We start from the raw sequence: 16,091 nt of genomic DNA on the forward strand, positions 1-16,091 counted from the left end.
AAATAATCAACATATTCGTCACAAAAGTAAACCTAATACTTACATTCAGAAATGTTTAGCAAAGTCAGATTTTTGTTTGTTAATTAATTAATTCACTCATTCAAAAATATCTGAATATCTTCTGAGTATAAGGAGTAATCCTAGGCCCTGGAAGGGAAGACTCTCTGTTCTTAAGTTGCTGCATGTTTTTTGTTTTTTTCGTGAAAAATCTGCATAGAATGTGTACTTTGAAATGAATCACAGGTTTCCACTGTACCCTTACTAATAATGCCTTGAACTCCTTTGCATCCTGGTGTTCCTTTTACATCCATTACAGAAACACCTGTTAGTCCTACACATGGACTGAATTCTGCTTGAGAAATCTATCCAGTTGTGTGGATTGGTGCACATTAGGGTATATATTTGCAGGCCTAAATACTACCCGACAATTCTGCTACACAGTTCTCTGCGTCCTCCTCAGTAGCTATTCCACACCTTCACTACATTTTCTTAGCTGATCAGATTGTTTCATTTTTCACAGAGGAAAGAGAGACCAACAGGCATTAGTTCCTTCAGTTTACAATCCCCTGTAGATTTATACACATTTGCATATTCTGGTTAAGTTTCTTTCTCCTTTCCTTTACGGTCAGTAGTTCTCCCTTATCCTCAGGGGATATGTTCCAAGACCCCCGGCGAATGCCTGAAACTGTGGGTGGTACCAAACCCTATATATACTATGCCTTTTCTTATACATGCAGACCTATGATAAAACTTTAATTATGATAAAGTTAATCTGGTACAACACATGGCTGTCAGTCGGGAACATGTTTTCTCTTCATGTCTTGCAAACAAAACTGTAATGCCTTTTCCACCTTAACTAAGCACTTATCAAAGCTCTGTGACCGTAACTTTTGCCATGTGTAGTGCGACAGCAGAACTAGCATGAATTTCCTTTTCCTTTATCACAACTTCACAGATAGGAGATTCGTTCTTACCATGGATCTCAGCAACTTCAACATACAGCTTTTTCTTTTCTTGGTGAGAACTTCCACGTTTCCCTTAAAGAAAGCCACTTAGGCTTTACTTTGGTATGTCCAAATTGCCAGCATTAAGACTTGCACTTGAGGTCATTATTAAGTAAAATAAGGTTACTTGAATGCAAGGACTGTGGTCTGATAACGAGGTGGCTACTAAATGACTGAAGGGCGGGTGGTATATACAGTGTGATACACTGGACAGGGGAGGATTCACGTCCCAGGTGGAGGGAGTGGAGTGGGCCAGTGCAAGATTTCATCACGCAGCTCAGAACGGCGTGCAATTTAAAACTTACGAATTATTTATTTCTGCATTTTTCTGTTTAATATTTTTGGACCATGGTTGACCACTGGTAACTGAAACTGCTGAAAGTGAAACTTTGGACGAAGGGACTGCTATACTACCTAAGCTTCCAGAGAAAAAAATCAGGCCTTCATCTCATCGCATGCATTTGCTTCTCAACCATGTATAAAGGGTCTTCTCTTGCTGCTACAGAAAAAGAGGTGAACCTTCTCACCAAATCCAATTCACACAACCGTCCTTTGATCCTAGTCTTTCTCGTTTTTCAGAATTTGCTACATCAGTTATCATCTTTCTTGTAACTCCAGCACCGCCACCGCTCTGTGTGTGTGGGAGGGTGCTTTCCCCCTCAGAAAATAGTCATGCTCAAAACAATCCACAGTGCGGTCTACATCCCTGATCCGTGATCAAGGCCTTCTCATGACAAAATGATCACTCCTAGTTTGAGAGCTACCACTTGCCTTGCAATATCATATAATCAAATAGATAATCAAAATGTACATACAGATTCCACACATTTTTAATAACCAGTTGGTTTGGACTTATACAGATAGCTGAACCAACCAAAAATTCTATCATAAGCTTTCTCATATATTTGAACTAACTTTACAACAATTCATTTGCCTACCTGATCTGTAGCAGTGTGTACTTTGTAGTATGTATCTGTTGAGTGATTACAAACTATAATTATTGTTGCTGAAGTCAAAATATGCTTCAGGCTAACCCTGCTCCATAGGGATAATATGCTGAAGGGAATTTAGTTCAATATCCCAATGTATTTGATTGTTAATATAAATATTATAAGTTTTATTAGCTTCTAAAATATTAATTTTACCTCACGTGATCTACCCGCTCCAGCCTCCCAAAGTGCTGGGATTTACAGGCATGAGCACATGGTTTTATTCCTTCCTATTTTCTATTAACCCATTACTTTGAGGATGAAAAGTAATCTGATAAGCCTACTGAATGTGATGTTTTGGCCCCTAATCCTGTGGAAGTCTTATAGTTAATTATAAATGGTATCATAAAGGAGGAGACCTTTATGGGATTTTAAAGGAAGTTGGAGGGACCCACAACTACTCTCTTCAAAGTGCACAGGGTGTACAAATCCCAAGGCAGATACCAAGGCCGGAAGTAGTGTGAGGTCAGTGAAGTACTCACCGGGTCCACAAAATTTAGGGGGACCAAAAAAGCCTCAGTAATCCAGATAAGTATTAATGCAGTATTTTTTAAGAATCAAAATTAATGAAAAAATCCATGACGAACAAAATATCAAAATGTTAAATGAAGACAAGATCAGTATTACTGATGTTTCTTTTGCCTCAGGTTCCAATGTGGCTTGACACGGCACTGACTGTACCCAGGAACTGGAGGTGAAGTGGAAGTAAACCGGCCCTTGTGGTCCGCTACCCAGCTGCCATTCAAGTTTTTCAGGTAGCCCAGAAAATCTCTAGCCTAGGATTGGATGATACCTGATTGCACTTGACCTCCAAGATGTCAGCTTGGCCCTCTTCCAAGTGTACTTTACTTTCTTTTCATTCCTACTCTAAAGCTTTTTAATAAACTTTCATTCCTGCTCAAAAAAAAAAAAAAGAAAAAAAAAGATGATAACTGAAAAAATGTAACATCCATCTAGGCTTCAAATTATTTCTGACAATAACATCTCAAATACAGAGTCCTCCACACAGTCAAATACAGACAGATGCAGGAGGAGAAAATATCCCTCTAGCAAAACAACATTCAAAAGACACATCCACAGGGACTCCAGATACCAGATTATTAGGCACAGACTATAAAGCATCAGCCCACAGTGAAACCCCATACCTATTAGTATAGTAGTCACTCCATTTCTCCCCTGTACCCCCAAGTCCTAGGCAACCAATAACCTACTTTCTGTCCCTATCATTTTGTCTATTCTGGACATTTCATGTAAATGGAATTATTCAATAAGTGGTCTTTTGTGATGAGCTTCTATCACTTAGCAAAATATTTTCAAATTTCCTTCATTCTGTAGCTTGTATCAGTACCTCATGTATTCTTATGGCCAAATGAAATCCCACTGTATAGATATAAATATTTTATTTATCTATTCATCAGTTGCTGAATATTTGGGGCTATTATGATAAGGCTGCTGTGAACACTTACATACAAGTTTCTGTGTGGGCATATGTTTTCACTTCTCTTGGGATATATACCTAGGAGTGGAATTTCTGGGTCATGTGGTAACTCTGTATGCCCTATAGAAAAAAAGTTATATTAAAAAAGTAATAAGAATAAATATAAGGCCACTAATATGCCAACTTAGTGTATGATTTGTATGATTCGTTTATATAATTATTTGTATAATTTTAGTATGATTTTTAAAAGGCAATGAAAATGATCAAAAGGATGAAGTGGCTCCCATGTGAAGACAGACTAAAAAGATTACAATTCAGTCTGGCAGGAGGAAAGCTGAGGAAGTTACAAAATCCAAATTATTAAAATTGCAGTATAGTATCTTGATCGATCAGTTAACTTCTGATTTATTTAACAACTTTCAAAGCACCTCAGTAAGGGAATACAACCTTGATTAAAAAAAAATTCAAAGACTAAATAACAAAGCTACACGGGAAGCAATAAACTGTTGTTTTTCACAAAGCAAATAGTAAGTATATATGAATATTTATTAATTAACTCTTGAGAACCTACTATATGCTAGGCATCATGCTGGTGCCTTTAAAACATTCTTTATCTCATTTGACTGTTCTAAGAAACATGAAGATAGGTATTATTTTCCTTATTAAAAAAGAAAGAAGAGATGGAGATTAAGTGCTCATGATCAAGTCGCACCTATTTTAACTGAAAGTCTTCTCTTAAATTACATCATTTCTTTCCTCCTTTTTAGAGCCATATTTTGCAAAAAGATGGCTTATACTTTCCATATTTGTTCTCTCACCTTCAATTCACTACTCGATCCACTTATATCTGCAGTTTTTCTCACATTGTCCAACTGCTTCCTCTGAGTTCAACAAGTAACTGAGAGTTGCAGTGACTGTTTTATTTTTTTTTTTGAAGCAGAGTCTCACTCTTATAGCCCAGGCTGGAGTGCAGTGGCTTGATCCTGGCTCACTGCCACCTCCTCCCCCTGGGTTCAAGCTTATTCTGCTGCCTCAGCCTCCTGAGTAGCTGGGATTACAGGCACATGCCATCACGCCCAGCTAATTTTTTGCATTTTTAGTGGAGTTGGAGTTTCACCATGTTGGCCAGGTTGGTCTCAAACTCCTGACCTCAGGTGATCCGCCCGCTTCAGCCTCCCAAAGTGCTGGGATTACAGGCGTGAGCCACCATGCCTGGCCCAGTGGCTGTTTTCTAGGCTTTATCTTGAAATAATCTTCCATTCACCAAACTATGGCCTGCAGTCAAATCTGGACTGCCATCTGTTTTTAACAGGTCCTTCAAGCTAAAATTTTTTTTTACATATTCTAATAGTTGAAACAAATGAAAAGAAAAATAATATTTCATGATGCATGAAAATGACATGAATTTCAAATTTCAGTGTCCATAAATAACGTTTTTTTGGAACACAGCCACGTATTCATTTGCATATTGTCCATGGCTACTTTTGTGCTCCAATGGCAGATGGAGTAGTTGTGATAGAGACACTATAGGGTGCTATCACTGCTTCGCAATGTGGCTTGGCACACCACAAATCACAGTGACACAGTTATCAGTTGACAGGGTTTCAAGTCTCATATGTCACTGTACCTATGATTTTTTTTTATTACCAGTCTATACCCATCATGTCAAAACAGAAAAGAAAAGTAAATGTTACTGTCATACTTCTAAGGCACAGTGGAGTGTGGATTATTCTGATTAAATTAGACAGCAAAACATTGTACAATGACATTATAGCTGTGCTGAAAGAATACATGTTGACATTAGCAGAAGTACTCATCACAAGATTTCCAACTCACAGGAAAGCAACAGTCAGAAAAAAATAGAAAATTTAAAATGAAATATCTCATTACAGCAAAATGTCTTCACAAAAATAAAAAATGAAAAAAAAAGTCTTCAACCTTTTTGTAGGTAAGAATCCCAACTGGCTCATTTGTTAGCTAATCAAGGAAAGCCATTTACTAATGGCTAGTTAATTAAATCATGTTTGGTTGCTGAAGAAATGTGTCCAGAAGAAACAAACTGCTTAAAATTAGTATTAGCCTTTGGCATGCAGGGTTGCTATCCGAATTGAGGACAATGGGAGCGACAATAATCAATTAACACAAATGATGTGGAGTGGTTTTCCTTCGGTCTTGGTGAATCAACGTGGGTTACTGATTCTGCTCAGTTGTGGATTGTTGAAGGAATCAATACTGAGTCTTCAGTGGGAACTGAAGAATTGTGTGAATACCTTGACTTGTCCCAGCAGTCAATGGTAAGATTTTATTGCAATCTTTTGGGCTTGGGGCTAGGATTGAAGTTTTTTTTAAATAGAAGAACTGCCCAAAACCACTGTTAATTACTTTGGAATTAGCTTTTGCTGCAGACTTGATAATGTTTCTTAATAAATTCAACCTAAAATTATGAGGCAAAATAGTGCTTATATTCAAAAGTTATGGTAAGTCATTTAGATGACTCATGTCTCAATCACAAGTAATATGAAATTACTTTATGTACTTCCCATGCTGTCAAAACTGAAAACAAAAAGCAAGATCTCCAGTCTCCATTTGCAACAGACATATTTTCTGAGCTCAAATGACCATGCCAGCAGAGTTTTTCTGAACTCAATGCAAGAACAAAGATAATTTCAAAGTACATTTAACTGTGTGGTTTAGGAAAGTGATTTATCGGTGCTTGCTTTGGCAGCACATGTATTAAAATTGGAACGACACAGAGAAGATTAGCATGGCTCCTGTGCAAGGATGACACGCAAATTCATGAAGCCTTCCACATTTTTTATTTAAAAATTTTAAAATAATTTAAAAAATTGTTTTAAAATTAAAAAAAGAAAGTGTAGGCCAGGCGTGGTGGCTCACGCCTCTAATCCCAACACTTTGGGAGGCCAAGGCAGGCGGATCATGAGGTCAGGAGTTTGAGACCATCCTGGCCAATATGGTGAAACCCCGTCTCTACTAAAAAATACAAAAATTAGCTGGGCATGGTGGCGCGTGTCTGTAGTCCCAGCTACTTAGGAGGCTGAGGCAGGAGAATCGCTAGAACCTGGGAGGCAGAGGTTGTAGTGAGCCGAGATCGCGCCACTGCACTCCAGCCTGGGTGACAGAGCGAGACTCTGGCTCAAAAAAAAAAAAAAAGTGATTTATTGGCAATGACATGCTAAAAATCAACTGTCAAAAGAAGAATCTAATAGAATTCTATAAATACCTTTCCAAGCAATGAATATGTTCAGTTTACATTATATGTTCCTGGGCCAGGCGTGGTGGCTCACGCCTGTAATCCCGCACTTTGGAAGGCCAAGGTGGGCAGATCACGAGGTCAGGAGATCAAGACCATCCTGGCTAACACGGTGAAACTCCGTCTCTACTAAAAATACAAAAAAAATTAGCCGGGCATGGTGGTGGGCGCCTGTGGTCCCGGCTACTCCGGAGGCTGAGGCAGGAGAATGGCGTGAACCCAAGAGGTGGAGCTTGCAGTGAGTCAAGATAGCGCCACTGCACTCTGGGAGACAGAGCGAGACTCCATCTCAAAAAAAAAAAAAATTATATGTTCCTGAATTGATATCAGCATTTGGCATTATGTATCTGGGTGAAAAGACATTTGAAATATATAAAGATGCAAAACCTCATCACTTTAATAGATGAACATTTGCAATTTATTTTTATAATAGGGAACACTAACGTTGAACACCAATTAAACAAAACTATCATTCCCCCAAAAGAAAATTTCATTTTTCTCATTGGTAGAACTGTATTATAAAAAGGTTGTCCTCAATTTTTATTATATTTTGAATTTTGTTGATAAGAGCTTTATGGCTTCTTTTTCCTCTTTGTTATATAAGTACCCACATAATATCTTGATTTTGATTCTTGGCTACAAAGCCTAAAATATTTACTATCTGATCCTTTACAGGAGAAGTTTACCAAGCCCTGGAGTCTAAAGGACTCGAAAGTCTTAAGCTTCCTTGGGGCTCATTTCAAGGCCCCATTTCTTTCTCATTCTTCACTAGATCCTTCCCTCACTTTACTACCCATGATTTCATTATGATCTATAGGAAATCTGCCAAATGTATACCTCCAGCTTAGAACAAATTAATCAACAACCTACTTATTTTTTTCTTCCTTGCTGCCTCCATTCTAGTCCAAGCTACCAATATCTCTCACCTGAACTATTGCCACAGCTTTCTCAAGCCTCAGCAGCCAGACTGACCTCTCAGTATGCAAATCTGGTCCCCTCTTCTCCCCATCTCCGCAAAGTCTCTCAATGGAATTCTCATTTTTCTCTAAAACAAAGTCCCAGATCCTTACAAAGGACTACACGGCCCCACATGGCCTTGCACCCGCCCACCTCCAGCCTGTCTCATGCCACTTTCCCTGGCTTCCCTCCACTCTGGCTATCCCAGAGCCATGCCTCTTCTGCCCCAGGGATTTTGCACGTTTTCCCCTTTGCCAGAAATGCCTCTGATCTTCCCCGTCTTCATCTCTCGTCTCCCCTTTTTGCTTGGCTATCTCTGATAAATGTGCTTCTCAGACAATCATGTCTCCCTAGAACTCCACCCCTCTGGTTTAAATGGACTCTTTATACAGTTGAAGAACCCTAACTAACACTCTGGAATCTTATGCTTTTGACTGCCATTATTTGTTTTGAAGATATCAAATTGTATTAATTGTGTTTTTTATTTTCTGTATTTCATGATGTTTTGACATCTTGCAGGCCAGAGAAAGACTGCCCCTTTCAGGGCTTGCTAATTCTTAGAGCAAAGGGCTTGGCTAGGAGCACATTTTTCATATACAAACCAACCAATCCCAAGTTGATAGCCCCGCCATTTCCTTATCGATCTCTCAGACACCAAATCAATATTTCCCCTGCTCTAAACCAGGCAACTGCAGACCACTCCTATAGCCCAGAGCTGGTCAGAATTATTCAAACTAGTCAATCCCAAGCTGCTTACTCTGCTCTGCCTTGCCTTTCCCAAGGAAACCCCAACAAAGACTCATGCCTAAGCTTCCCCCAGCGCCTGTCTTCCACCACGTGACCAAAACTTGACGATTCCCTTGTGGACCTGTGTGGTATGTGGTGACTCCTCTCTGGGCCTGTGAGTACAATAAACTTCCATTCAAGCCTCGTTCTCATTTCCTCCTGTGGTCACACCCACTTTGCCACGCCATATTCAGATTTCCATTTTTAAAACATCAACCCTGAATAACCCCCGCATGATTTGGGTTCCTTTTGGTTGCATGTAATGGAAGCTTCACTTAAAGTAGTCTCGAACTCCTGACCTCAGGTGATCCACCTGCCTCAGTTTCCCAAAGTGCTGGGATTACAGGCTAGAGCCACTGTGCCCGACCTTCCTCTGGTTTTCATAATACCCCTCTCACCTGGCTTTCCTCTCTCCTCAATGGCTGCTATTTCTCCATCTCCTTGGCTGGTTCCTACTGACTTTAACCATTGGAGTGCTCCAGGGCTCAGTCTTTGGCTCTTTCCCTTAGATTCTGCCTATATTTTCTTTCTTGGGAATCTCATTCAGTCTTGTGGCTTTCATTTCCATGTATATGACTCCCAAATTTATAACTCCAGTCCTGACTTGTCTACACTCATGTATTCAACTGCCTATTCAATGTCTCTGCTAGGCACATCCCAAACTGAACTTCTGATGCTTCTCCCAACACCTGCCTCTCCCTGAGTCTTCCTCTGTTTAGTTAAGGTAATTCCATCCCTCCAATGGCTCAGGCTGACAACCTTGGACTCAGCTGTGACTCCTCTCTTTCTCTCACACTTCATATCTAATCCATCAGCAGATCCATCTACCTTTGAAATATATTCAGAATCCTACCACTTCTTGCCACCTCGGTTGCTCCAGTCCTGGTGCCAGCTACTGTCATCTCTCCCCTGGCTTACTGAAAACACCTCGTCCTGATATCCTTGCTTCTACCCTTGTTCCCTTTTAGTCTGCTCTCATCAGCAGCTAGAATGATCCTGTTAAAACAAAAGTCAGGTCTTGTCACTCCTCTCCCTTCCAACTCACTCAGGGGAAGCCTGTGTGCTTACAGAAGTTCCACACAACCTGGGCCCCGCTACCACCCCAGCTCCAGCCCCTCCACCTCCCTTCCTCACTTCACGCCAGCCTCACAGGCCTCGTCACTGGCCCCAGAACACCCTAGACAGACTTTCACTGTCAGACCTTTGCTCTTGCTTTTCTTCTGGAAGCCTTGTCCCCAGCTATCTCCATGAGTTGTTCCCCTGCCTCCTTCAGGTCTTTGCTTAAATGTGAGTCCTTCCCTAACCATTTTATTTAAAATTGCAATCTTCACCCACCACCTGACCACCGGACCTGACCACCACTAGAACTGAGGCAAATTAATTTTGAGTTTGCAGTCGTGTGACTAAAATGTGCCTAGGATTTGAAAGGGGCTCTTGTAAGAGAGAACACCTGCTTGTATGCATGGCCAAAGGTCAGCAAGGCTTTGAAGTTTCTCCCATACCTGGGTACATGTCACTCTCTTAGCCCATAAATACAATTCTAAGCTCCATTTCCATTTACAGGTAAAGTAAATTTCCTTTCTCCTAATAAAGACTCCTAGTCTCCTCATAGTTTCTTCTTTTGTTTTGTTTGTTTGTTTGTTGACACAGAGTCTCACTCCGTCACCCTAGGCTAGAGTGCAGTGGCATGATTTTGGCTCACTGCAGCCTCCACCTCCTGGGTTCAAGCGATTCTTGTGCCTCAGCCTCCTGAACAGCCAGGACGACAGGCACACGCCACCACACCCGGCTCATTTTTTGCATTTTTAGTGGAGACGGGGTTTCACCATGTTGGCCAGGCTGATCTTGAACTCCTGGCCTCAAACTCCTGATCCACCTGCTTCGGCCTCCCAAAGTGCTGGGATTACAGGTGTGAGCCACTGCACCTGGGTCCATGTAGTTTCTTCTGTTCCCCGAATTCATTTGTCCAAAGTATACCAGCATCAGTAATGTCTATCGTAGTCTTTATTTCACTTCAGGATTTATTCAGATGGACCATCTCTCATGTATTGGAGTCATTCTTTACAGGGAAACCCATCTTTAATATATTTCTTTTTTTTTTCATTATACTTTAAGTTCTAGGGTACATGTGCACAACGTGCAGGTTTGTTACATATGTATACATGTGCCATGTTGGTGTGCTGCACCCATTAACTCGTCATTTACATTAGGTGTATCTCCTAATGCTATCCCTCCCCCCTCCCCCAACCCCACGACAGGCATCTTTAATATATTTCTAAAGCAAGTGATCTCTTTGCAGATGCTAACTTTTTGCTTAGGAAAGGTAACTGCTCAAAGCCAGGTACTTGAGGGTGCAAGAGGTTGAGTCATTCTCATGGTATGTAGCAAAACGGTGCAATGCAGAGAAGCTGGAGACAAGCAAAGGATGCCCAGTCTATGCTTCTATAGAAGATCTATCAATTCAGGTGTGTGGCTCAGGGACTTGGCCCGCTTGTGGTGGGCAGGAACTGTGATTGAAGATGCGACAGCATTTGGTAGGAGCTTTTGCATGGTAGTCCATGTTTTCTCAGGGACCAGAGAAGGAAAAGGGGTTAGTAATGTTGAGTAAAATGCTGAAAGAAAAACGTCAAAGTCTGCTTAACATAATGCTTAAAGACAAAGGGCCAGAATTCTCATCGCTGTTTAAAAGTTGCAAAAGGGCTGCTGCCACCTCTTTCTCTCTGGAAGTGCCACCCTTTCAACCACTAGCGGTAATGCTCTTTCGACAAACAAGAAAACTTCTTTAATCCATCTTGAATTAATTTTTGTATAAGGTGTAAGGAAGGGATCCAGTTTCAGCTTTCTACATATGGCTAGCCAGTTTTCCCAGCACCATTTATTAAATAGGGGATCCTTTCCCCATTTCTTGTTTTTGTCAGGTTTGTCAAAGATCAGATAGTTGTAGATGTGAGGCATCATTTCTGAGGGCTCTGTTCTGTTCCATTGATCTATGTCTCTGTTGTGGTACCAGTACCATGCTGTTTTGGTTACTGTAGCCTTGTAGTATAGTTTGAAGTCAGGTAGCGTGATGCCTCCAGCTTTGTTCTTTTGGCTTAGGATTGACTTGGCGATGCGGGCTCTTTTTTGGTTCCATATGAACTTTAAAGTAGTTTTTTCCAATTCTGTGAAGAAAGTCATTGGTAGCTTGATGGGGATGGCATTGAATCTATAAATTACCTTGGGCAGTATGGGCATTTTCACGATATTGATTCTTCCAACCCATGAGCATGGAATGTTCTTCCATTTGTTTGTATCCTCTTTTATTTCATTGAGCAGTGGTTTGTAGTTCTCCTTGAAGAGGTCCTTCACATCCCTTGTAAGTTGGATTCCTAGGTATTTTATTCTCTTTGAAGCAATTGTGAATGGGAGTTCACTCATGATTTGGTTCTCTGTTTGTCTGTGATTGGTGTACAAGAATGCTTGTGATTTTTGTACATTGATTTTGTATCCTGAGACTTTGCTGAAGTTGCTAATCAGCTTAAGGAGATTTTGGGCTGAGACAATGGGGTTTTCTAGATATACAATCATGTCATCTGCAAACAGGGACAATTTGACTTCCTCTTTTCCTAATTGAATACCCTTTATTTCCTTCTCCTGCCTGATTGCTCTGGCCAGAACTTCCAGCACTATGTTGAATAGGAGTGGTGAGAGAGGGCATCCCTGTCTTGTGCCAGTTTTCAAAGGGAATGCTTCCAGTTTTTGCCCATTCAGTATGATGTTGGCTGTTGGTTTGTCATAGATAGCTCTTATTATTTTGAGATACGTCCCATCAATACCTAATTTATTGAGAGTTTTTAGCATGAAGCGTTGTTGAATTTTGTCAAAGGCCTTTTCTGCATCTATTGAGATAATAAAGACTTAAATATTAGACCTAAAACCATTAAAATCCTACAAGAAAACCTAGGCAATACCATTCAGGACATAGGCATGGGCAAGGACTTCATGTCTAAAACACCAAAAGCAATGGCAACAAAAGCCAAAATTGACAAATGGGATCTAATTAAACTAAAGAGCTTCTGCACAGCAAAAGAAACTACCATCAGAGTGAACAGGCAACCTACAGAATGGGAGAAAATTTTTGCAACCTACTCATCTGACAAAGGGCTAATATCCAGAATCTACAATGAACTCAAACAAATTGACAAGAAAAAAACAAACAACCCCATCAAAAAGTGGGCGAAGGACATGAACAGACACTTCTCAAAAGAAGACATTTATGCAGCCAAAAAACACATGAAAAAATGCTGATCATCACTGGCCATCAGAGAAATGCAAATCAAAACCACAGTGAGATACCATCTCACACCAGTTAGAACGGCCATCATTAAAAAGTCAGGAAACAACAGGTGCTGGAGAGGATGTGGAGAAATAGGAACACTTTTACACTGTTGGTGGGACTGTAAACTAGTTCAACCATTGTGGAAGTCAGTGTGGCGATTCCTCAGGGATCTAGAACTAGAAATACCATTTGACCCAGCCATCCCATTACTGGGTATACACCCAAAGGACTATAAATCATGCTGCTATAAAGACACATGCACACGTATGTTTATTGCGGCACTATTCACAATAGCAAAGAGTTGGAACCAACCCAAATGTCCAACAACAATAGACTGGATTAAGAAAATGTGGCACATATACACCATGGAATACTATGCAGCCATAACAAATGATGAGTTCATGTCCTTTGCAGGGACATGGATGAAACTGGAAAACATCATTCTCAGGAAACTATCGCAAGGACAAAAAACCAAACACCGCATGTTCTCACTCATAGGTGGGAATTGAACAATGAGAACTCATGGACACAGGAAGGGGAACATCACACTCCGGGGACTGTTGTGGGGTGGGGAGATGGGGGAGGGACAGCATTAGGAGATACACCTAATGCTAAATGACGAGTTAATGGGTGCAGCAAAACAGCATGGCACATGGATACATATGTAACAAACCTGCACATTGTGCACATGTACCCTAAAACCTAAAGTATAATAATAATAATTAAAAAAAAAAGAAAACTTCTACTCAGATCTACAACTTCTACTAACTGGGTAACGAAGACTGAAATGGGTTCCAGTAGGAAGAAGGAAGGAAAAACACAAGACTGAACATGACATTCCCCTTTACACAGACCACTTATGCACTTCCAAATACTTTCACACATGTTTCTTTTCTTCTCTACTTTCAAGTGTAGAGTAGAGAATAACTTCCCCCATAAAGTGCTGAGAGGGAACTCTGTGGCCCTGGAGACACCCACCTCTGGAAAAATTCTTTGCAGCACACATAGTTGTCATAGTTGCTGCTGGACACTGTACTGAATAAAAAAACAGAGTTGACTTCAATTCCTCTGGGGACATAGAAGATGCCTAAGAATGAGGGTAATGAGGAAAGCTGCTACCACAGCGGGGATTTCAAGTTTAAGGCCTTCTAGGACTTCTTTAAATAGTAGCATGTGTCTTCTCCTTTTTAAAATTAACCCGTTTGTAATTTTTCGAAGATAAGAAGCATGTTGTCTACTTTTCTTTTCTTTTCTTTTTTTTCTTTTTCTTTTTTTTTTTTTTTTTACCACTCTGAAAATCCTGAGTAAGCTTTGCTTTGGGTACAAAAAAAAAAAAAGTTTCTGATTGTTTTGAACTTTTTTCCCCCTTGAAAACTGGATGGGTTCCTTTTTATTTCTTAAAGGACTAAATCATATTTCTATGTGTTTCTGTCACGAAGACTCAAAGAAGCACCTACCTGCCACACAAGCATTAGGAGGCACAAGCCCCAGTGAGAAAGATACCCATGACAGTCTTGGAAAAGTCACTCTCCCAGTGGGACACTTTTGAAGCTACAGGCAACAAGAGATATTAGGAGAAAGGAACTTAAGGTAGTCATGTGTTCTATATACTACCAGCCTATTATGAAAAAGTTCCAAAGGATTCTTAATTTATCACTATTAACATCTCTACCTTCTCTCCTGTAAATTGGCATTTGTTCTGTGTTGTCAGTCTTGGTATCAATCTTGTCTTTTGTGTCTTAAATATTCAAATATCCTTCTTCTCCACCCATAATCCACTAAATATAGTTAACTATATTCAAAAAAAAGGAAATGAATGTTATCCAGTAGATATACTCAAGGACTTAAAATGTTTTTAAGAGTTCCATCTGAAAAAATTTTTTAACAAAGTATGGAGATTTCACTTTGTATTTCTGCTATAACATTACTTTCTATTGAATGTAATTTTGAAATGTTCTCTTTTTAAGAAGAAATGGATGATAAGGTTCTCTAATAAAAATAAGAAGCAGCACAACAGAAATATATCAGAGCTTCATGAGCTCATGAAGAAATGCTTGTAAATAAATACAAGTATTTGATGCAAATTACAAATGCTAGTTCCAAATAGAAAAAATGTGGAAAGTAAAGACAGAGGAATAACTTTCTTATTAGAAAAGTTGTATTAGTCACAGTTCTCCAGAATAACAGAACCAATAGGAGATCTATCCATCTACCTTCACATTGTATGTATGTGTGTGTGTGTGTATATATATATATATATAAATTGTATGTATGTGTGTGTGTGTATATATATAGAGAGAGAGAGTGAGAGAGAGAGAGCAAGAGAGAGAGAGAGAGAGAGAGATTTTTCAGGTAGTGGCTCATGTAATTCTGGGAGCTGGCAAGTCTAAAATTTGCAGAGCAGGTCAGCAGACTGAAAATTCAGGTAAGAGGTGAGGCTGCAGGCTTGAGTCCAAAGTCTATAGGGCAGACTGGGCAGACCGGGCAGGGTAGGAACTCTGGCAGGGTTTCTTTCCTTTTTTTTTTTTTTTTTTTGGCGGGGGCAGGGGGGGACAGAGTCTCACTCTGTCACCCAGGCTGGAGTGCAGTGGCATGATCTCGGCTCACTGCAACCTCCACCACCCTAATTCAAGCCATTCTCCCGCCTCAGTCTCCCGAGTAGCTGGGATTACAGGGACCTGCCACCACGCCTGGATAATCTTTCATTTTTAATAGAGATGGGGTTTCACCATGTTGGCCAGGCTGGTCTCAAACTCCTGACCTCAGGTGATCCACCCACCTTGGCCTCTCAAAGTGCTGGGATTACAGGCCTGAGCCACCGTGCCCAGCAGCTCTGTTAGGGTTTCTATGTTGCAGTCTTGAAGAGTATTTCTTCTTCAGGAAACCTCAGTCTTTGCTCCTAAGGCCTTCAATGGATTGAATGAGATCTGCTCACATTATGGAGGATGATCTGCTTCATTCAAAGTCTACTGATTTAAATACTACTCACATTTAAAAAATACCTTCACAGCAACATCTAGACTGGCGTTTGACCAAACAACCAGGAACCTTAACCTAGCCAAGTTGACACATAAAATTAACCATCAAGGTGGTCAAAAGGAGTGTTCCTCTATTTCTTCTTCAGCTCAGGAAGCAAAACATCTCTGAGACTCGGGGACATAATCAGGTGCACTGAGAAGGTTTCCTAAAGCTTACTCAAGCTTAGCAGATACCAGGCTAGCACTGTTAAAGCTTCAATGAAAGAAATGAGAGGTTTTCATACCTGACAAAGCTGCTGAAGATCCCAGAACTCTGGCTTGGGCCATTAGAAGACCAAATTCATGAATAG

The 16,091-nt window shown here is 40.3% G+C and overlaps 1 non-coding gene across 1 annotated transcript; it reads left to right on the plus strand.

Annotated features, from left to right (window-relative positions):
* Positions 1–6,140: 6,140 nt before the first annotated feature.
* Positions 6,141–6,247, plus strand: LOC115835813. The gene has a single exon (XR_004030822.1). It is a non-coding gene; the product is annotated as a U6 spliceosomal RNA (small nuclear RNA).
* The last annotated feature ends 9,844 nt before the right edge of the window (positions 6,248–16,091 follow it).

Source organism: Nomascus leucogenys, chromosome 6 (genome assembly GCF_006542625.1).
Source record: "Nomascus leucogenys isolate Asia chromosome 6, Asia_NLE_v1, whole genome shotgun sequence".
NCBI lineage: Eukaryota > Metazoa > Chordata > Mammalia > Primates > Hylobatidae > Nomascus > Nomascus leucogenys.